The sequence below is a fragment of the Mus caroli genome, unplaced genomic scaffold, assembly GCF_978045245.1.
Source record: "Mus caroli unplaced genomic scaffold, Mus_caroli_1 scaffold_16, whole genome shotgun sequence".
Classification (NCBI taxonomy): domain Eukaryota; kingdom Metazoa; phylum Chordata; class Mammalia; order Rodentia; family Muridae; genus Mus; species Mus caroli.
In genome coordinates this window covers 89,029,326-89,053,271 of record NW_028227271.1, presented here as the reverse complement: position 1 = coordinate 89,053,271, position 23,946 = coordinate 89,029,326, and positions in this window count along the sequence as shown.

Below are 23,946 nucleotides of genomic sequence, written 5' to 3'. Positions count from 1 at the left end.
TGGATGGCCCATCCTTTTGTCTCAGCTCCAAACTTTGTCTCTGTAACTACTTCCATTGGTATTTTGTTCCCTATTCTAAGGAGAAATGAAGTAGCCACACTTTGGTCTTCCTTCTTTTTGATTTTCGTGTGTTTTGCAAATTGTATCTTGGGTATTCTAAGTTTCTGGGCTAATATCCACTTATCAGTGAGTGCATACCATGTGAGTTCTTTTGTGATTGGGTTACCTCACTCAGGATAATATCTTCCAGATCCATCCATTTGTCTAAGAATTTCATAAAATCATTGTTTTTAATAGCTGAGTAGTACTCCATTGTATAAATGTACCACATTTTCTGTATCCATTCCTCTGTTGAGTGACATGTGGGTTCTTTCCAGCTTCTGGCTATTATAAATAAGGCTGCTATGAACATAGTTGAGCATTTGTCCTTATTACCAGTTGGAACATATTCTGGGTATATGCCCAGGAGTGGTATTGCTGGATCTTCCAGTAGAACTATGTCCAGTTTTCTGAAGAACTGCCAAACTGATTTCCAGAGTAGTTGTACCAGCTTGCAGTCCCACCAGCATTGGAGGAGTGTTCCTTTCTCCACATCCTAGCCAGCATCTGCTGTCACCTGAATTTTTGATCTTAGCCATTCTGACTGGTGTGAGATGGAATCTCAGGTTGTTTTGATTTGCATTTCCCTGATGATTAAGGATGTTGAACATTTTTTTAGGTGCTTCTCAGCCATTTGGTGTTTCATCTTGGTAGATTTTACCCTTAATGAGTATGAAGTGCCCCTTCTTGTCTTTTTTGACAACTTTGGGTTGAAGTCCATTTTATTTGATATTAGCATGGCTACTCCGGCTTGTTTCTTCAGACCATTTGCTTGGAAAATTGTTTTCCAGCCTTCCATTCTGAGGTAGTGTTTGTCTTTTTCCCTGAGGTGGGTTTCCTGTAAGCAGCAAAATGTTGGGTCCTGTTTGTGTAGCCAGTCTGTTAATCTATATCTTTTTATTGGGGAATTGAGTCCATTGATATTAAGAGATATTAAAGAAAAGTAACTGTTGCTTCCTGTTATTTTTGTTGTCAGAGTTGGGATTCTGTTCTTGCGGCTGTCTTTTTTTTGGGGGTGGAGGTAGAAGGATTACTTTCTTGCTTTTTCTAGGGTTGTAGTTTCAGTCCTTGTGTTGGTATTTTCCCTTTATTATCCTTTGAAGGGCTTGATTCGTGGAAAGATATTGTGTGAATTTGGTTTTGTCACGGATTACTTTGGTTTCTCCATCTATGGTAATTGAGAGTTTTGCTGGGTATAGTAGCCTGAGCTGGCATTTGTGTTCTCTTAGGGTCTGTATAACATCTGTCCAGGATCTTCTGGCTTTCACAGTCTCTGGGGAGAAGTCTGTTCTCTTCATCTGACACAAATGCCATAATATGGCTGACCCATTTTTGTGTTCACTCTTATGAGTTTGAAAAGAAAAACAAACTATTTGTTAATTTTTTGTGGTGCAGAGTAGCATTGCATTGGTTGAATAACTGTTCTGTTTCACAAGTACAGTGTTCCTGTAACAAACATTCCCAAACTCCAAGTTCTTGTTGACATTCTGAGGAAAGGTCCATAAGATAAATCTAACAGCCAGATATGGCTTTTTCTTGATGTCTCTATTGTTTATATTCATAATTTTGCAACTCATAGTCTCTATAAGAGCTAGTTCCAGCTTCATCATATATTGACATTAAATTGTTTTCTAATTATAGTAGCTCTTGCTCAAAATTTTAAATAGGTGATAATGTGTTAATCCTTGTAATCATATCAAAGTTGGTTTGAATAAATTCTGAATGCTTAAAAGTTTAATGGTACATAGTAGAGTCACTATTATATTGCTCTGATACTAAAGATATTGTTTCATTACATCGAATATATTGCCAACACAGTAAGATACATTTTAGCATAGCCTTTATAGACAAATTTCAAAATATTTCTTTAATAAATCAAATTAAACTATATGGGCATTTGAGGAATATTTATGTTTATGCCCAATTCATCAAAGTAGCATCTTTAATGAGATGAGTGATGGATTGAACAAATAATTCTATAGTTAATCCTTCATCATAGCATCCTATTCCATTAGTTTCAATTAAGGTGTCTCGTGAGTTCAGTGTATTCTTCATATGATATATTAGCTCTTGCAATTTTAACAAGACAGATTGGGCTGAAAGGAATATACTATTTGATAAAACTCCTGAAAGCTAATTGCACAAAGACATGTGTAATTTTTTTCAATACAAATCAACAGTATTTTATTTTGTCTTGACATTAGGAAAATGTGTAGACTCTCTTTTAAGAGATGAAAACATAAATTAAGAATTGCCCAATACAATTAAGCAACCAAATATTTATACAATGCATTAATTTTAAAGGTCACTAAAGGGGGAAAACTGGGGAAAAATTAACTACAGATAATATATAAAAACTGTAGCTGTTTGAATAAAATATTGAATTATAAAATTAAAATAATGGTTTTCTCTGTTATAAATTATCATTCTGGATTTGTAGCAATTTACTCTTCGTTTGTTGTTGTTTTTTTAATTCATTAAATTGAAGTTTCTAAATGTATAAATTATGAAAAAACAGGTAACTAATACTACTAAAATTAATCTCAGTGAAAAATAAATAAGTTGATGTTAATAGAAATAACAGTATATATAATAAAAGTGAATTGTTTAATGTAAAATGCGATTGTATTTTCAAGCTTTTCTTTTACTTGTTTTGATGATTGGTCTAAGAATTACATTGTTCACTTTTTGTGTTCTAAAATATATGTCATTATGTTTTATCATTAATGCTGTCTTTTCTGTTTGTCACGTCATGTAAGCTTGAGGAAAATATTTATTCTGTACTTGTAGAGAACTAATCTTAGATGCTGATTATATCCACCTGATTAATGGCATTACTGATTATCTTTTATGCCTAGCATCAAATTTTATGTGCTTTACCATCCATTTGTACAAGGCTAAATAAATGGTTATATTTATGGAAGGCTATATCTAAAATAGTGAGTTCATTATTTCCACCTTGTGATTACATCAGGTGTTGAGTCTAAATTGATGTTTTGTTGTTATATAAATAGTGAATAAAAATTGTTGTAAATTAGAGAGGTGTGTGTTCTACTTTGCCCCAACTTTTCTGCAGTAATTTCCTTTATATATTACCTATTTGTTTTCAAATTAATACATAATTACTTCACTTACTTTGAAGAAGTAATATCATCTTTCTCTGAATCTCTTGATTTAAAATACATTTCTGTTTATAATAGATGCTAGTTTACTATGGAAATCATTTTCTGAAGTTTTTCTTGTTGATTCCCCATGACCAGTTTTGCCCTTTTGTTTATACAAAGTCTAGTGGTGCTCAATGTACTTATGTGTGCAGCTGTATTGTTATTTATTCTAGTTTTAGCGCTTTAAAGACCCAATTTGGTATATGAATATATTTTAAAATTACATAAATATATAATATAAAATAAAAATTCAGCATAATCCTATAGTCTACTATATGCAAATAATCTGAATGTATTTTCAAAGGATTTTATAATACTTCACAGGTAGTTACAATTTCTTATATTTTGAAAGTATTCCTATTGTCTGGAGAAATGGCTCAGGGGTTAAGAGCACTGAATATTCTTCCAGATGCCCTGAGTTCAATTCGCAGCAACCACATGGTGGCTCACAACCATCTGTAGTGGCATCTGATGTCCTCTTCTGGTGTGTTGGAAGGCAGCAACAGACAATAACTTCTCAATTACATAAAATAAATAATAATTATAAAAAGGAAAAGAAAAGGTATTCCTATGTTCTCAACTCTCCTTTGTATCATCACTGTTATTCATTTTATATACTTAAAAATCCTATATGTGTATATATGTGTGTGTGTGTGTATATATATATATATATATATATATATATATATATACATATATTATCAGTATGTCAACGTTAAATATTGTGGTTTCATTATGCTGCAAGCAAACTAAACCAGGATTTAATACTTATTACCTATTATCTACTACAGTTTATTAAGATTTGATGAGATATATTCTTTAAGGGCAAGTCTTGACCAATGAGATGTGATAGGTTTTTTTTTTATCTTATTATGTTTTATTGAGTTATATTTGTGTGTGTGTGTGTGTTTAGCTGGTTACATTTTAGTATTTTATTTTATTCTATTTTGCTTATTTCTGCTGAGAGTTAATGTATCTTGTTTAGTAGGTTTTGGGGTTTTGCTGTTGCACTGGTTTTTTGGGTTGTTTCTTGAGAAATAACTGATAGTTCGGTGGAGGGTAGGATCTGGAAGAATGTGGGGGAGGGGAAGAATATGAGCAAAATAGCTTTAAATGTAAAAATTATTTTAAATAAAAATAATATACAATAAAATTAAAACAGTGTGATGGTTTGTAGATGCTTGGCCCAGGGAGTGGCACTACTACAAGGAGTGGCCTTGTTGGAGTAGGTGTGGCCTTGTTGAAAAAAGTATGCCATTGTGGGTGTGGGCTTTAAGACCCTCATCTTAGAAGCCTATTAGTTAGTCTTCTGTTTGTCTTTGTAACAAGATGTAGAACCAACAGCTCCACCTGCATCATGCCTGCCTGGATGCTGCCATGTTCCCGCCTTGATGATAATGGACTGAACCTCTGCACTTGTAAACCAGCCCTAATTAAATGTTGTCCTTATGAGAGTTGCCTTGGTCATGTTGTCTGTTCACAGCAGTAAAACCCTAATTAAGACAAACAGTAAAAGGACAAAACATTCTTCTTTTAAGGAGATAATGAAAATAAAATAATATAATAGAAAAGGATCTACAAAGGAGAGCAAAGTAGGACACATAAAGAGGTATGGCTAAAACTAAGGTCCCTTTTAAAGGTCATCTGGAAAACTAACACAATAGAAGTTCCATATATATATATATATATATATATATATATAGTCTAAATGAATGTGCTCTAAATGCAACAGGCAAATAACAGGGAATGCAGAGCACTAAGTGGACATCTCACGTCACTAGATGAAGCTTACAGTATCAGAAATGCGTCGTTTCACTGAGTTTTTGGCCAAAGGTGCTCCATTTGCCTCCTCCAAAACCTATTCTGTTGCCAAGTCTACTGGTTGCTCTCTACAAACTGACACTAAGGCTTTATTTCTGAAGACAACATTGATGTAACAGTGATCATGAAGAAGTAGTTCTGGTGCCTGGATAGATCCTTCACTGCTCTGGATTAGTGTTCATGGTGCTGGAAAGTACTTTGCATTTTACCAAAGGAAAAAGGAAAACAGTGACACATCTACAAACTCTCCAAACTATATTGGTACCACCCTACAAGTACAATAGTGGTCAAAATCTGTGAGAGTAACGGACAAGTATCTCATTGTATTTAAGACCATTACTTCAACTGAAACCCATCCCTAAAACTACTCAAATGGCTAAGAACCTGAGACCAGATAGAACAGGCTCCTAGAAGAAAAGCAAATATTGTTCTGCTAAAGTGACATAGCAATAAATTGAGTCCTAACAACATTCTACTATACTCATAGGTTAGTGCCATTTTCAGCCATTATCATAGAAGTGTCTGCCTACAGCACTTGGGAATAAATACTGATAACTACAGCCAGACAATGTGAAAACTGTAAGAGACCTTGAAACAGTCATCCTTTAATGGTATGACTTCATATCAAATCTTCCCTCTCAGTGATCAGGGAACTCTAAAGAAGAATGTTGAGGAAAGCTGTAAGAGACAGAGAGGAATGAAGACACCAAGTAAAAAAGGACTTCTAAACATAGGATGACTGACACACATTTGAACTCAAAGATTTTGTATCAGCATTCAAGTCCTGTGGAGTTCTGTAAGAAATGGTGTTCCTGAATAAAGGGATGTAGAAGAAAGCCCTTATTTTTAACCCAAAAGCTATTTCCAAATGAAAATAAGTTTTCTCCATTGGAATCTCACTGAATCTAAGGAGGTTGTCTATAAAATTATTGGTAATGTGTTTCATAGCAGTAAAACTGAATCAATTGTTATGGTAGAGGTTGTTATAAGTTATATAAATATTGGAATTATAAGAGTAATGCAGATAATTAAGCTAAGGAGTGTTAGAATAGGGTTACAAGGGAGAATGGCAATTATTCATCCTATATGGGCAATTGATGAGTATGCTATAATTTTTCATGTTTGTATTTGTTTACAAACTTCTATAATAGCCAGCAAGTTACCAGCAAGTTAAGGAATACTTCATATAATCTATATTTTTATAAAGCAAAATTTCTTTAACTCATAATCAAGCTAAATAGCTATTGTAGATATACACAAATAGAAATAGCAACTTTCTAGATGAAGTCAGCTTTAATTTATTAAAGATTTATTTCAAAACTTTCTTGCCAATTACAAGATATGCCAATCTTTCAAAAAATACACTTGTCACTAATGAATTGCCTCAATATGATGTTTGAAACTATAATCAAATGAGCTCTTAACACATTCTAGATATTTTCTTCTTTTTCTGTATTAAAATGAAAATGGATTCTTCTCGCATATAAAATATCCTCACCACCAATTCCTTTCACTCCACTCTTTCATTAACCCCCTTCCTTTTTTCCCATATCTGCTTCTGCTCTGATCCCTCTTCTCAAAATTGTGGTCTTTCAAGACCAATCAAACAAGACAAAGGAAGTTACTCTTAGTCAGACAAGACAAAAGCTGTGATATAGAGACTGAAAAGGGCAACTCAATAGGAGGAATAGAGTCCTTAGAGCATGTAAAATAACAGATATACATTCACTCCTACTGTTAGCAGGCTAACAAAAACATGAAGCTAATAGCTATAGTGTGTATGTATGCACAGGTCCTGGGGCAGGCAGATCCATGCAAGCCCCAAGCTTGCTGCTTCACAGTCTCCGTGAGCCCATATGAACCCTGCTTAGATGATTAGGCAGGCCTTGTTCTCTGGTGTCCTCCCTTCCGTCTGACTCTACAGTATTTCCTCCCCTTCCTCCTCCTCTTTATGTCAACAGTTTGGCTTTCTGTGTGGATTTAGATACTATGAAAACATTCATCTTTAGGCAGACTTGAAACTACCCTGATAAAAGGCACTTTCAAATATAAGCTCTTGAACAAATATATTTTTTTTTGTCGTAGAGAACATGCACATGTTCAATATGTAAAATCAGAGCATAGAGGACATGGGTTAAATTAGCATGAATATAGATAAATAATTTGAGAGTTTAGCTTGTATCTAATGATCAAGGAGTCATTGTGGGATTTAAGCAGGTTGAACTGACCATTTTATAGGGGAGCTCTCTTCCACTATAGCAATGAAGATAATACCTTAGTAGATTAGCATGGATATAGGATGAGAGATAGGAAGTTTATACCTTGTCTTACAAAAATAAAGTTGGACTTTGGTATACAACTCATTAAGATTCAGACAGTTTTCAGATTTAGAAAGAGGAAAAAAACCCATAATTGTCAAAATAATATATGCTGCTAAAATATAAAGATTAATAACAGGCAGTAATATTTATGTTTACTTGTGGAACAGCTGAAATGGTAGAATAGAAATTATTCACAAGATATGAAGACACTGATTGAACGGAAGGTGTGTTAGACCGTTGAACTGAGAAGACTGTGAAGTCAAATTTCTAAGAAAAGAAAAAAAAAAGTAAATCTACATGAGCATGGTGGCAATTCTAGTTTTTCACCTAGTTACTGTAAAATCTATAGTGGGCATAACAACAAAATGTCCTCTTGAATCTTTGTATCTCAATAATAACACAAACTGCATTTTCTAATTTTAAGGTCTAGGTTTCATTGCTTTGAACACAAGTAGAAGTTCTTACCTTCCACCTTTATCATCAGATGAAAACTATTACTTGCAATAGTCATCGTTTCAGGGGTTCCTCTCATTGAGAATATAAGAAATTGAAAGGACAAGTTGTAGCTGCCAATTCTTTTAACCCACTATGTGGTTTCGTAGAATTTAAATATAGCCAAGACTTTGTGTCAGGCTCTTTTACCCAAGAAAATATGTCAGCCATCCTAATGCAACATACTGAACCTGTTGGGGAAGTGTCTTAAATGAAATGAACAAAATACAGCAAAACAAATATGATATAATGTCACTCATTTGTAGAATTCATTTGTACTAAGTTGATTTCAAAGAATGTAAACATATAATAATAACTAGGGATTAGGTGGAATATTGAATAGGGACAAGTACTCTTATTGACTAGCATTAAGTCTGATTACATAGTAGAAATATGATTTGTTGCTGACTAAGAGACAATGGAACATTATGAACTGTACAATGCAAAATGGTTACTGGAAAGGATTCTGAAATAAGTGTTCAAGGACATAGATACACTTTTCTTATTTGAACATTATACAACATGTACACATGTCCTATCTTGTAAATGCATGCAATTTTATGCAACTGTTGGAGACCATGCCGTGAAAAAGTAAGCCTTTCCCAGTTTCCCACCTCAATAAGCCAAATGGCCTTGTGTTAGAAGCCGGTCACCTCCTCCTCCCTATCCCTTCCTGGCACCTAAGACCCTAAAAAGCTGAATTCTAGTCCCCTCTTCCTTATCTCTTCCTGACTCCCAAGACTTCCAAGGACCTGAGTTATGTGCAGAGCCCAGCTTGACACCCCGGGCTGTTAAGGAGGAATCTACATTCCTGAGATAAGACTCAGGGTGCTTCTCTCCTGCAGTCAGAATTCAGCCTTCATGTCCCCAGATGTCTACTTCTTTGTTCTTTGTTAATTCCCCCTCATCCCCTCCCTATTTCCCCTCACTGTGTGCTTATAACCTGGCTTTTTCAGCCTAATAAACTTAGACCTTGACAGGATCCCTCCTTGGTCTCTCTCTTTTTTTCCCCCGCCCATTTCTCTTGCAGGTTTGCGGTTCCCCTCGTACCCACGAATAACTGGGTCCTGCTGGTCAGGGCATGCAACAATTAAATAAACTAAAAATATTTATAACTCAAAAAATAATAAACTGCTTTTTCCCCTGCTGGAAGAGTAAGATGACCTTTTCATCTTCTTGTGAGAAGTGGTGGACATTCAGGAGGCAGGGTTTATCCCTCAGCTTTGCCAGTGCTTCGCAGCCTGGTGTTCATCGAATGCAGTTTGGATTCTTCTACTGCCTCTAATTCTGTTGGAATATCTGAAAGTTGTGATTCAGTTACTTGACTTTCCTCTATAAGATTTACAGCAGCAGTTTGCCCTGAAAGTCACTTCAATGAGATAGCTAAGACTAGATGTTGATTTTTTTAACATCTTTGTTGTATTCGCATGTGAATTGTGATTATGAGTAAATGGTCACACACAAACTCCCTAAGCTCTAGGATGGAAACTAGCAGACAAACATGCTAATATTTTAGATAGCAAAAAATATTTTAATGAAACTTCTAAAATAATGTTTAATACCAAAACAGGCCTGCCCTCTGAAAGACTCAACAAACACCTGAAAGAGTCAGATGCAGATATTTACACTCAAAAAATGAACAGAAGAAGCTGCTGACCCCTGTGGTTGAATTAGGGGAAAGCTGGAAGAAGCTGAGGAGTAGGGAGATCCTGTAGAAGGACCTGCAGTCTCAATTAATCTGGACCCCTGAGATCTCTCAGACACTGGACCACCAAACAGGCAACATACACCAGCTGATATGAGGCCCCCAACACATATACAGCAGAAGACTGCCAGGTATGGGGTTAGTCAGAGAAGATGCACCTAACCCCCAAGAGACTGGAGGTTTCAGGCAGTTGAAATCTGGTGGGGTGGGGGATGTGATTGTGGGAATATCCTTGAGGAGATGGGGGTGACGTGTGGGGGCGAGGTATGGGAAACAGTCAGAGGATGGACCACCGGGAGGGGGATAAAAATCTGGATATATATGATTTTGCTAAAAACACTTTTCCCTGTATGGTGTTTTCATGACCTAGAATCATTTTTTTAAAGAAAAATGAGAAGACAAATAATTATTTTTCCCTCTCACAAACAATTGGCTACTTATATTGGACCAGTATTATAGCTCATGAATAGGCCTAGACTAATAATATGATGTCATTATGAGGTGCCTTACATTTGCTATAGGACTAAGATAATATTTGATATTACATAAGGATAATAAAAACTATATCAAACATGAACTTTAGATTCTACTACTTAATAATCTTCAGTTTTCAGTATTTTACCTAATTTGACTTGTCTCATTGAGGTTTTAGAAATTCTATTAAATAAGCATAATATGTGTTATTTTGCCAGCAAATAACCCCAGAATAATGCACAGAGTATATTTGTTAATGTACAGTTATTTACATAATTATTGTAACAATGTCTATTGATAAAAAACTTTCTAAATGTGATTTTCTGCATTTTCCTAATTCATATAACTCTTAAACCTACGGCATTTGCATATGAATGCTTATTAGTCTCAGTCACACTTAAATATTTGAAAATCTATGGAATATGTAACTTCTGTGAGTAATGCATTGTTTTAAATTTGATACAAGCAAGTTTGCTGATAATACAAATTTCCACATTCATATTCTAAATACTATACTTCACAGGCCCCTTCTTAAGTCATTTTCAGCTGAAAATAAGACCATTTATTTCCATGGATTTTTATTTACCATTTAATTAAAAGTAAAATGATTAACGTATAACTCAAGAGATGTTACAGATTCATTTTTTTCTGAATTTAATAATAACTGAAAGGACTTTTGAACATTGAGACCATAATAAAGAAGAAGCAAATGGAACTTTTTTCTAAAAGGATAAAGACAGAAAAACATCTAGACTGAAAATTTATCTTAGGTGCCTCATCTCAATTCTTTATAAAGGTTTTTTTCAATCCTATAAATATACAGATTCTTTCTGCAAAAACAATGATGCAGTAAACATTTTATTATTACTTCACTTACCTGAAAAAAAATTAACTTTTAAGCTCTGTGGCTCACATTTAGTAAACTTTCTTTAGGAGAAACTATACATGGACAGTTATATACTCTGTGTGGATGTGCAGGTAGGTCTATCCTTCAACAGACAATTGACTAGCAGCTTTAAAGTGTCTATGGATCTGTTACCCACCAATAGTCACCATTCATTTTAAATAAGAGAAGCATCTCTTTATTCTCAATCAAGCTTCCTCTTCCACAGAGATGGCATTTCCCCACAAGAGATAGATTGGCCCAGTTGTATCAAAGAGAAACAATTCATCTGTGACAAGCCAAGATCCATAATAAAGTTAAGTCTCACACTATCTGCCAGGAATCCAATAAAAAAAAATAAGAAGAACTTTAGGTTTATCCTTCATGGATGAGAACAAAGGCAGCAACTGACCCATGAAATGAGAAATGTGGTTGAATAAGTTCTGGATGTGAAAGGAAAAAAGTTGTTGACTGAACATCATCCAAATTTAGGTCACAATATTAAAGGAATGAAGAAATCCATACTTGAAAAACTGCTTAAACATTATATATAGTTTTGCTCAAGGTTAATACTTCTAAAACAGGTATGATAAATATTAAGTAGTTTATAAAGTGAATTTATCTTCCAGTCATTGATTTTACCTTTTCATGTGTATACAACTATCCTCCTATATACTGATATACTTTCTTATCTGTCTCAATTATTTATAATGAATGAATATGTATAACTTTATGTAGAAAGACAAATATGGAAAGTATCATGCCTGAGTGATTTACATATCTGAATTTCTGTTATTTTAACAGTTCACAGAATAAAACAGGTAATTCTAGTGATACGAAGAGTATTGCTGTACCTGGTAAATTCGGAGTCTAGAAATGCTTTTGTATTATGAGTTCATTCCTAAGAAAAATATCATGCAGCAGCTAGCCCTTCATCCACCTTTCATAGGAAGCAGGGTCAGAGACAACATTGAAAATTGTGTCCACATCTCTAGCACAAGAAAGTTCTCAAATTTTTTCAACTTGAGTTTTCAGGACATATTCTTTATTTCATTTTTTAATTTATTAATCTCTCATATATTATATTTATATTCCTACTGAAGTTTACTCTCCATTCTCTCCTTGCAGTTGCTTCCCCAGCCCAGTTCCAAATCCACTCCTCTTCTGATTCCCTTCAGAAAAGAGCAGGTTTATTAACCAAATATGGCACAAGTTGTAGCAAGACTAGGAACCTCCCTCATATTATGGCTGGACAAGGCAAAATAGTGGGAGGAAAATGGTCTCAAATGCATGCAAAAGCGTCAGAAATAGGTTCTGCTCCTAGTATTAGGAGTTCTGCAATACCACTAAGTTATACAAAAATATAACTCACATGCAGAGGGCCTAGGTCAGACCAATGAATGTTTCCTGGTTGTTGGCTCAGTCTCTGTAAGCCCCTGTCATCCAAGGTTATTGGTTTGCTGTGTCATATTGTCCTTGACTCTGCTCCTACCATCCTTCCATTCCCTCTTCCACTGGATTCCTTGAGCTTCACTTAATGTTTGGGTGTGGGTTTCTGCATCTGTTTCCACCAGTTGCTGAATGAAACCTATCTTATGACAACTATGTTAGGCTTCTGTCTACAAGTATAATTACATATCATTAGGAATCATTTTATTGAATTAGCTTTCTCCTGTAACAAGGCAAGACTTCCAGTGGGGCATTTAGGACATCAACCCAGCCACAAAATCATTGACCTACAATTTGTACAGTCTACAAGATATTATGGGGGAAAGGTGGCAAGGAAATAGTGGAAATGGCTAAATAATGACTGATCTAGCTTGATTCTGGCCAACAGCAGGAGTTCAGACCTGGCATTGCCTGAACAACCAGGAAACTGAGGTTGAAAAGACCAGAATCTCAGTATAGACCAAAACACATCAAGACACATCTTAACAGTGATTGCACCTTTGCCTTTGCATTAAAAACAATCATCTACGTGAACAAACATCACTTAGCTATTTGGAAATTTCCTGAAATCACATCTGACTTCTTGGTGAAATTTTATTTAATAAGGGACTTCTACTCAGTGACCTTGTTCATATGCTTATTCAATAATGTATCATAATGCATTCGTGATCGTTTAAAGTTGGGATAAGTGCATTTTGCATTATATCATGGACACATGAGCCTATATGGGTACAGAAAGTGGAATATGGTTATTTAAATAGACATTGCCCCCATATACTCATACTTTTGAATGCTTGTCCCATGACAAGTGGCACTATTGATAACCCAATAGGCACAATTTTTGGAGTAGCTGTGGTCTTGTTAGAAGCAGTGTGTCACTGTAGGGGCAGGCTTGGGAGGTATCCTATTGTTCAAGCTATACACAGTGTGACACACAGTCTTTTTCTGCCACCCATGGATTAAGTTGTAGAATATCCTAAGACAGTATATATAATTATAAATAAATAAATAAATAATAAATAAACAAACAAACAAATAAATAAATGTTTGTATATCTGTATTTCATTGATTTCTCTCCTGATTTTGACTTTTATTTTTATATATTTTGGGGGCCTATCATTTCTTTCTGTTTTTCTGGAGCTTTCAAATGTATCATTAAGTTGCTAATGTGAGCTTTCTACAGTTTGTTCAATGTGATCTCTTAGTTCTATAAACTTGCCTCCTAGAATTGCCTTTAATGAATATTGTAGATTTGTGTATGATATGCTTTGATCTTATCTCAAGCCTCATTGTTTGGCAGTTGTCTTTTTGATTTAAGAATTGACCAAGCTTTCATTCACAAGTTCCCCTTGCATGAGCTTGTATTTTTTTTCTTTTTCTATTGTTAATATCCATTGTTTCCAATGATATCTAATACATGCAGGGTATCATTCCAAGTTCTTCTCCTATTTTTTTAATCTGATGCTTTGCATCAAATCATGTGGTCAATTTGAAAAAAAAAGTTTCAAACCCAGGACAAATGACTGAGTTGAATATTTATTTATTTATTATTTGTTATTTTATTTATTTACATTTCAAATTTTATCTCCCTTCCTGGATTCCCCTTCACAACCCCCCTATCACTACCCCTCAAGTTTCTAAGAGAGTGCTCCCACACACACCTACTCCTGTGTCTCTGCCCTAGTTTATCCTAGGCTGGGACATCAAGTCTCCACAGAACCAAGGGCCTCTCTACCCATTGATGTTCGACAAGGCAGTCCTCTGCTACATATTTTGCTGGAACCATGGGTTCCTCGAGGTGTTTTCTTTGGTTGATGGTTTAGTCTCTGGGAGCTCTTGGGGGTCTGGCTAGTTGATATGTTGTTCTTCCTATGGGGTTGAAAACCACTTCAGCTCCATTTGCATTTTCTTTAATTATTCTTTTTATTTAATGAATTCTATTTTGTCTTTTATTATTATTATTTTTAATTATCTCATCCATCAGCTTATAGTTTTACTGTCTTCATCATGGACTTTATTTACTCTCTCCCTAAGGTCCTTAGACATATTCAGTGTTGTTATTTTGATGGCTCTGTCTTGTGCTTCATATACATTCATGGGTTTTGTTTATATTTTATTTTTCCCACTGGAATTTTAAATCTGGAGTTACAATATCTGAGATGTTTCTTTGTGTAGATATTTGGCCTCACATTGGGTGAGAGCATATACCTTTCTTGGCTTGTTGTTGCCACAATTTGGATTTCAGCCTAGTGTAGTGACTCTGTGGTCCTTAATACAGAGTGAGTGATTCTGGGTCATGGTTAACTGAGGTAAAAGTTTGTCCCTGGTAGAGAGTTATTTTGTGGTACAGAAGGAATCATCAGCAATGGTGCTGAGGTGAATTAAAAGCTGAAACATTTTGGAGAGGATAATTTAAAGGTCTTTAGGTCTCACCCAAGTGATCCTTTCCTGAGGTAAAAGTGTTGGAATAGATAAAGAGCTTCATGCTGCCACACAGCAGCAAGTCTAAGCTTAGTTTAGAAAGACTGAAATGAAGTGCGTGAAAGAGGACAAAGGAATCCTTGCTCAGTCTCAAATCAGTGTGAGGGCTGTTAGTCTCTTGTAGAGAGCTTTATTTGTGGACCACGGGAGTCACAAAGTTGTGGACTTGGCCTAGAATGGCATAGACAGTTATTGCTAAGAGATGAAACTGACCACATTATAATGGATAAACATACATCCCTGAATACTTGGATGGCATAAATGGCTTTTATGGCTTTCATTGAATGGGCAAGGAAGGATAAACTGGGTGAGGGAAATATATGATTAGAACACAATGTACAAAGCTCTCGAAGAAATAATAAAATTTATAATAGTTTAAAAATATCAGAGATAGTGAGCTGGATATTTCTGTATGCCTAGATAAAACAGAAAATATAATAAAAAATCAACACATTTTTTTTGTGTGTGTTAAGCATTAGAAACCTCTAAAGGCAAGTCTGATAAAGAAACAGCTCTTTCACACAAATAATTTGCAAAAGAAGAAATGGAGTCTGAGACTCATGTTCAGTGTCATAAGTTATTAAGATATTGTAAGGAAAGCCAGAAATTGAAATCTTTGCTATTAAACTATAAAGACATTTTATACTCCCTGTATTAAGGGGATAAACATATCTGGGAGGGAACTGATGGCACTGAAATGAGATGCATAGTTAGAGAGAGGTAGGTAACCAGAAAAGTGGCTCGTGATTCTACAGAGTCTACAGGCTATAGATGGTTAGCTTTTCCTCTCTTTCTCTCTCCACCCGTGTGTGTGTGAGTGTGTGTGTGTGTGTGTGTGTGTGTGTGTGTGTGTGTGTACCTTCCTCATGGTCTCCTCATACCCTGACCCCCACCCCCAAAAAAAGAGTTAGATTCCCTGGAGCTAACGTTCCAGTAAGTATTTGCAATAGACAGAGACCACTTCAGAAAGTTACCACTAATCAAAGTGTGGGGTTGAGGAGTTGTGAGTCTCAGTCCCTGATGCACCTACACCCCTGCATCGCAGGACCAAGGAACATTGCAGAAGAGGAAATTGGAAGAATGCAAGAGCCAGAGTATCAGAGTGTTTATTGTGAGATTGTCTCTCCTAATAATAACAGAAACCACACACATAAAGTTTCATCAAAATAATTGAGATGCCAAATTGGGCAGAGAAGGGTCCATAGGACTCAATCTTACAAACTGAGGAATAAAGAACAATAAGTAACTTAGAAAAGTAGGGAATATGGGGAGGGTAGGCTTGGACTTCCCAGGCAAGAGTATAACAATTGATTGTCCAGTGCCAAACATCCCTAAGAGAAGATACAGGTCCAGTATAAGAACTGAACATTTTATATTTGAGAACTTATACATACACATATACATATGCATCATATATATTATACATATACATATACGTATACATCAATGGGTGAGGTTAAAGTTAATGAAAAAAGGAAGTGATGAATGTGAAGAGTGGAGAGAGGCATAGGGGAGCACTGAGAAGGAGTAAGGGCAAGAGTGGGATAGCATAATTAAATTTTAACTTCACAAGTAAAGAAAATACCACAAACTTAACCAATAAAGTAAATAAAACCAAAACAACAACAGCAAAACAATAAAACCTGACATTGTTACTGCAAACCAGTCCTCAGGATTTTGAAATAGTGGCAGGTGACCTTAGTTTCTGAGCACTCTCTGTAGCCCTCAGGAATTCTGTCTTGTTGGTGAACTTTCCCTACAGAATCTCAGTCAGTGTATAACCACACAGAATTTTCTGTTTTGTGTATCTTTTCCTCCTGAAAAGTCAGCTGGACCGTCATTTACCCAGATTTTGATTTAGATTGCAAAGCCATTTCTAAAATGCAACATCTTACAAAAATCTTGCTGTTAAGTACAACCTGTCTACTCTAAATTGCTTACAGTGAGAAAAAAAATTAAACATGAAATTTACATTCAAACCAAAACAGCCTTATATTTATTTTATCCATAGTCTACAAACTGATCCATTTATAATATAAAATAATGATGGATTTTAAAAACGTGATCAGAGTTTCCATTATATCCACAGATATGTAATTTGTAAATCTCTCTCAGTCTCTTTCTGTCTCCTCTTCTACCTCTTTCTCTTTCTATATAAACAATAAATTTTGAAAAACTCATGAGGAAAATGTGAGCTCTTTCTGAAGAATGATTTAAAAATATCTATGTGCCAAAAAAAACCAAAACCAAAACAAAACTGAAATCATTGGATTATATGAATTGCAAGTTCTATTCACAAACTGTTGAGTGTTATTGGTACAGTTCATCAAATAGGAGATGCTTTTAAAAATGCATGATTATGGCATGCTTGTGCACACGTGTGTGTGTGTGTGTGTGTGTGTGTAAAGACATGTGCTATAATTAATCTTCCCTACCACCTTGTAGATTTCTGGTAGTTCTAGTATTGAATGTAGTGTGTCAAGACTGGGAGCAAGCAACTTTATACATTGAATAATATTACCAGTCCCAGAAACTTTTTTTTATTCTATATGATACATAAGAAATTGAGGACAGTGTGTCTACACACTTGCACAGAACTGATTTAGATGTAGGTATGAATCCAATCTTCTAAGTTACTTCTCAGAACGAATGACAGTACCATACAGCTTCGCAGACTACACTGTGTCTCCTTATCTGCAAACAAGCATTGTTCCTCCCTTCCCTCTCCAACTGCCCCTTGTTCCTTTTTTTGCTATTCTATTCCTAATTCCTCAAACCTCTCTACTTTGCTTCCATGCTTTTCTTACTCTTTCACTATTTCTTCTTCCTTCCGTTCTTTCTTTTCTCCATTTCTATTTTCTTTTATCTCTTTTATTACACCCTTAGTGAAAAATACAGGAATCTATCAATCTTATTTTCATTATTTTATTATAAATATTACTTACACATGATTTGTTTTATAGTGTAATGCTTATTGTTATCTCTATTGCTAGCATGAATAAAAACAAACTGAATATATATTAACCATGGTTGTTCCTGGGAACAAAGTTATGATAGATTTTGTATGCTTTCTGTATCTCTTCCCGAAACATATTCCTTCCATAATAGCAAACACAAATAATCAGCTTTTATCCATTATTTTATGACTGAGTTCCTTCTAGCAAAAAATATTAATTAATCTTCAGTGACTGAACAGGGAAAGCAACAACCCTTGGAGATTTTATTACCATAAAGTTGTTTTATAACACTATCAATGAAATACCTCACTGAAGTAATCACCAGTAGCCAGGCAGAAAGGTCAAGGTAGAGCACTTACATAGCATTCACATAGCCTTTTATTCACTTCTTAGTTTCTCTGAATAAATAAATAAATAAACAGATAGATAGATAGATAGATAGATAGATAGATAGATAGATAGATAGATAGATAGATAGATAGATAGATAATTACTAACAGTTTCTCTGTAAATGGGGAAAAATTTCTGCAAGATAATTTTTGGTAAGAACTTTAAGTTTTGGTTGTCAAGGAAATGCATATTGAATAAGCTGAGCTTCATCATTGGTAGATGGAAACTTTCTGAAGACAGGGAGTGTTGTAACAGCTGACGTTTCTATAAAATACCAAATACAGCTTTTGTTTCCCTGATTCTCAGTACTGATAATCATGTTGCTATTTTGCATGTAGACACATAAAATTTGCAAGTATTTTATATTTTTCCGTGTTTTTTTTCAGAGTGTTATAAATATTCTATTAATTATTGTGAACTAATACTATGCTGTATGACTTCATGAATAAAACATGCTTTGGGAAAATTTAAAAGGATTAATTGTGGTGGAATTTAAGTTGACTTGCTCAAAATTAAATGCCCAGCACTCATCAAATTCTAGTCAAATAGCTCTACTCAGCATGTGTGCATTAATAACAACCTAAAGACACATTTAATCCTTTCTGGGAAATAATCAACTCCAATTTTAACCCAAAATTTCATACTGTATGCATTAATAAATCTGTCTTAATTTTTAATTGAATTCCAAATATTCTTTTAAAATACACAGATAATTACAATGAGGTAGTATTTAGACCATTCAAGTTACAGCTCTGAAAAACCCCAAGTTCCTTATTGAACTGTGAGAAAAATTGAGCCTAATAATTAGCCAACCTTGTAAACAAGGAGAAATGTATTTCACAAAGTGTACTCTACTTCCTCGAATTGTTTTAGCACTAGTGCATGAAAAACAGTCACTAGGACAGTGGGTAGAGGAAGGGGTTAAGTGAGGGGCAGAGGAATGACAAGAAAAGGTAATGCAGGAAAAATAAAACGCCATATACATGTGCTGATCAATGTCTTCATTCAACTCACAGTTATATAATATTAAGGTATACTCATGCAATATTTTAAAATATTACCTTTTACATTGAAGGAATAAAGTTATAGTATATATTTGACATGCATACAGCTTATGTGAAATGTTTATTTTGTTTCATTTGGTTTCTTGTTTTCTATCTTAACAGAAATTGAACAATAATAATCTTGTTGCTTCTATGATTTTGAGACTATTCTTACATGGATTCAAGAGAAGAGATATTTAGGTTTTCTTCACCACTTTCCTGAGTGAATTAAGACTTGCCTAAGGCACAGTTTCTCTGATTCCTGCAATAAAAAAATCTGACCATTGACAAAGATTAAAATTTTATTTAAAAACAACATTTTAAAATGACTATGTCTTATAATACACTCCTTAAAACATTAGGTATAAATTCATATCTCATACATCTTTATGAATAAGAAAAAACAACAGAAGGTAATAGTTATTATCTTTTGTATCTATATTTTAATTCTCCGTTTTACTGCAAAAAAATTAATCACTGTGTCAAAAGACTCAAGTTTTTAAGAGAAACATTGTGTAAAACCCAACAAAACATCCTTATATTACCACTTAGCCTTGGGAATTGCATAGTTTAAAAATTATAGTTATGACACTATATAAATATATCATATAAAAAACAAAATATGGGGGGCTGGTGAGATGGCTCAGTGGGTAAGAGCACCCGACTGCTCTTCCAAAGGTCCAGAGTTCAAATCCCAGCAACCACATGGTGGCTAACAACCATCCGTAAGGAGATCTGGCGCCCTCTTCTGGAGTGTCTGAAGACAGCTACAGTGTACTTACATATAATAAATAAATAAATCTTTAAAAAAAAAAAAAAAAAAACAAAATATGTCATGCCATATATTAATGCATATATTGTACATATTATATATAATGTATAATACATGATATTGTATGTTTATATACATAATATGTTTAATATAATATATATGTTAGCCATGATTGCTACTTATATGAAATAAAAGATTTTTCCAACATAACATTTTTACTAACTCTCTTTCAATTTCATACCATGCTCCCTAATCACCCTTGCTTTATAGTCTTCTTATATCTGTACCCCTATCCTATGATGTCCCTCACCACCTCCAAAATTTAAAAATTAAAATAAATATTTAAAAAATAGAAAAAAATGCCCAAGTCCAGTTTGTACTATCTATATAGTCATTGAAACATGCAAACTCTCTGTGGCTTTATCCTTAAGTAGAACTGAGTCTTTTCCTTTCTGCTTTTACCCAGTCAATCAATTGTGCCAGAAAGAATCCATTGTGGCGTGCTACATTTCAGCATCCCTATCTTATCTTATACAGTTTCACTCTATTGCTTTTTGTCCAGACTGTTTCTTTGTTTTGGAATGATTTGGTGGGGAAGAAGTTGTCACAGAAGCCTTCCAGGTACCTCATTCTTATCTGTGCAACTATTGTCATCAATATCACAGTCTGCTTTTTCTTTATAGGTAGTGCGAGGACAGATCATGGGCCTCTGTTGGGGGACAGTCTTATACACTATGCATTCACATGCTGATTTATATCTTCAGGCATCTGTCTAGCATCCAGACAATAGCTTGGTCAAACATCTTCAGTCTCAATATTATGTAAAGATTGTTTTCAATCATCTCTGATTGTTCAATAAAGAGAAGATTAAGAGGTGGCAGAGAGTATGACTGGGGAGAGCATATAGGATGGCTGGATTTCTGATGCCAGCCAGGGATCCTAGGAGGAGAGAAAGGGAACACAAGGAAGGAAGAGAGAGGTGGCCATGTATAGCCTTCCCAGTCTTGAGCAGGCTGGTTCAGACCTGCTCTGCCACTGTCAGCTAGCCTACCTAGGGTGGAGTCTTCCGACCTAGATAAGGTCTATTGCTCTGCCACATCTGAGGTTCCCTCCAAGATGTCAATACCTGCTGAGAGGCTGAACCTGCCTTCCTGAGGTGATCCTGACTAAGCAACAACCTCGTGTGATAGGGAATGGGCTTTTCCCCTTTATAAACTCAGATGCTTAAGTAAACATTGGCCTTGATCAGAAAACTTTGTCTTGGCTTGTTATTTCTCTTGCAATCTCTCCCATTCAGCCCCAGCCTCCCTCTCAGGAACCTGGTTCATGTAGCTGTGGTGGTGCCTCGGATATGGGGCCTGAACACAGAAGGACCAATTGAGGGAAACACTGTCTTGGTGGAGCTCCACAGAAAACATAAGAAGACGCATTCCTACACGGTAAGCAACATACAGCATTAATGTTAGTGCTACAAATGTCATCTTTTGAAGGCTGTTGATTGCAAGGGTGCAAAAAGTATACAGGCTAGAGTGAGTCAGCTTTTGCCCAGTGCTGATATCAGCTAGGGGTTGACAGTGGAAAATGGGATTGAAAGATTATAAACAGGCATTTGTCCACAGTCAAGAACTACATCAGGCAAGAGGAGTAGGGCTTAAAATAATAAAATAAAATAAAAAAGAGTAAAATAAAATAAAAAAGGGGATATGCTAGATATACAAATGACAAGAGAGAGAGAGAGAGAGAGAGAGAGAGAGAGAGAGAAGGAAAATGGATTTCAGAGCTGTCCCGGGGACAGAGGGAAATCAGGAGACTTTCTGCTTTCTCTCTGGCCTCTACCAGAAACATCCTTAGTTCTGGTACCATCAAGTTCTCTATCCTTTCTGTATTGTCTGTGGTTGGTGCACCAATCTGTCCACGTGTCAATTCATGTCTGTTTTGTTTTGTTGTCTGAATGACTGTTGGTCTATGTTTCATGAAAAAAAAAAGTTAGAATTTTATCTACTGTCTAACCATCTCTTGATTCAGTCTCAGTTTACACAGCGGAGGCTGATTAAAGTTGCTCCGCATCTTAGCCAGGAGGATAGGTCCAGCTGAAAAACTTTATAAAAAGGAGTCTGCAGCCTTTTAGTTCTAAGGCAAATAAGTTGATAGTTGTTTTTTCCTAGAAAATTCTCTGAATTGTGATTATTGGGTTCAGCAAATGACAAAGTGCTTCTTATCTTGATATTATAGCTAGAAAAAGTAAAAATTCTTTGATTAGTCTAAATTTATAAGATTTGTGTAGCCGCTTCATTTGGTTTCTGACTGATCTTAAAGGTATAAATATGTTCTGCATGTCTTGGTCATAGAGTATTGGCTTATAAGTTATTGGATATGATTAAAAAAGGTGTAACATTGGTAACAAGAAAGTTAGCTTAAAAATGGTAACTCAGGGTTGGAGTCATTTTAAGCAACACGTGGCGTGAACCAGCCAGGAAACTAGGCCTCTAAGGATACTTCTAAATTGGAATAATGTTTATGTGATTCTTATCCTAGAAACTAGATTTATAAGAGATAAGAGTTTAAAAAAAATGTCTCTTTAATGAAGCATTAAAATTTGCACTGTCATGCATTCATATGAACAAATTGGCAGCCAAACTTCATAAAGTGATGTTCTGAACATTGATTTTAAAGAGAATAAGTTGTTTAAAATTGTGTTTTGCTTTCCAAAAGTTATAAATATATTCTAATATTTCAAAAGAAACTTAAAAATTATGTTTAAATTTTCCAGTGTTCCATTGACTGCAGTTTGCAGTTTGACAGCAAGCATAAGATTTTTAATTCAACCATATATTGTTAATTAGGATGATTACAAGAGTAATCATCTTATGAGAGTGCTAATGCAGCTCACTTGAGCCATCTGTCCATACAAAGCAAAGTCAGACTTATCAGGATATATTCATTTTTGTGTAGAAATTAGACCCTTATACAATCAGTTTGGTTATGGTTGCTGCCTTACAGTAGACTACAGAACAAGCAATGCTTTCACAGCACTAAGGTTATAACGAATGTTTTAAGTATAAGTCATCTTAAAAAAGACTGTCCAAAAATTTAGAGGCATAGACATGCAGTTGAATTTTTCCCCTGGAGTCTGTCCTCACTGCAGGAGGTATAATCTTTGGGCCAGGACTCAGGCAGTATGCTCAGATTAAGAAATATTTAATTTTGAGTTAAAGCAAAGTTCAGAGGAGCCTCAATGAGTGTTGTGTGGTGTTTCTTTTGTTTTGCAAACCCTGCCTAGGAAGATTTGGGGCCTTGCCTCCAGGAATTTTTTTATGCTAAAATAACATTATTACAGATCTATCTAGGTGTTGTTCAAAATAAAGTTTAAACTTAAGATTTATGAGGCTGTAGAACTTATAGAGGCATTACAATCTGGCCTGCCTACTCCATATAGAATTATTATAGATTTCGAAGTTTGTTTTTTCCTTTGCATCCTGATAATTGTAAAGGGTTTGTTTCCAGTGAGCTTGTCATCATTGGAAAGTTTTGCCTCTAGGTATGGATAGTAGCCTTACATTATATAAGAAAAAAAATTGTCTCTGCTTCAATACAAGAAGCCAGGACTTTGAATCTTTCAGTGTATATTGTTTCTTAAATAGAAAGTATTTTATTAGCTAATGCCTCTGAAGGGAAGTTTATTTCAAATCTTTGCTCTTACACAATGAGCTTTAAAGTCCTGGGTAGTAGCTGTTGTTCCAGAAAAGATTCAGAAGCAATTTCTTTTTAATATTAAGGATCTTAGTTATCCTAGAAAAATTTGTGGTACAGAAAATTTAAGAAAGAAAAGATGGTTTGCTTACTTCAAATTATTTTCAAAAGCTTGCTGGAAATGTTAATTGGCTAAGACCCCACC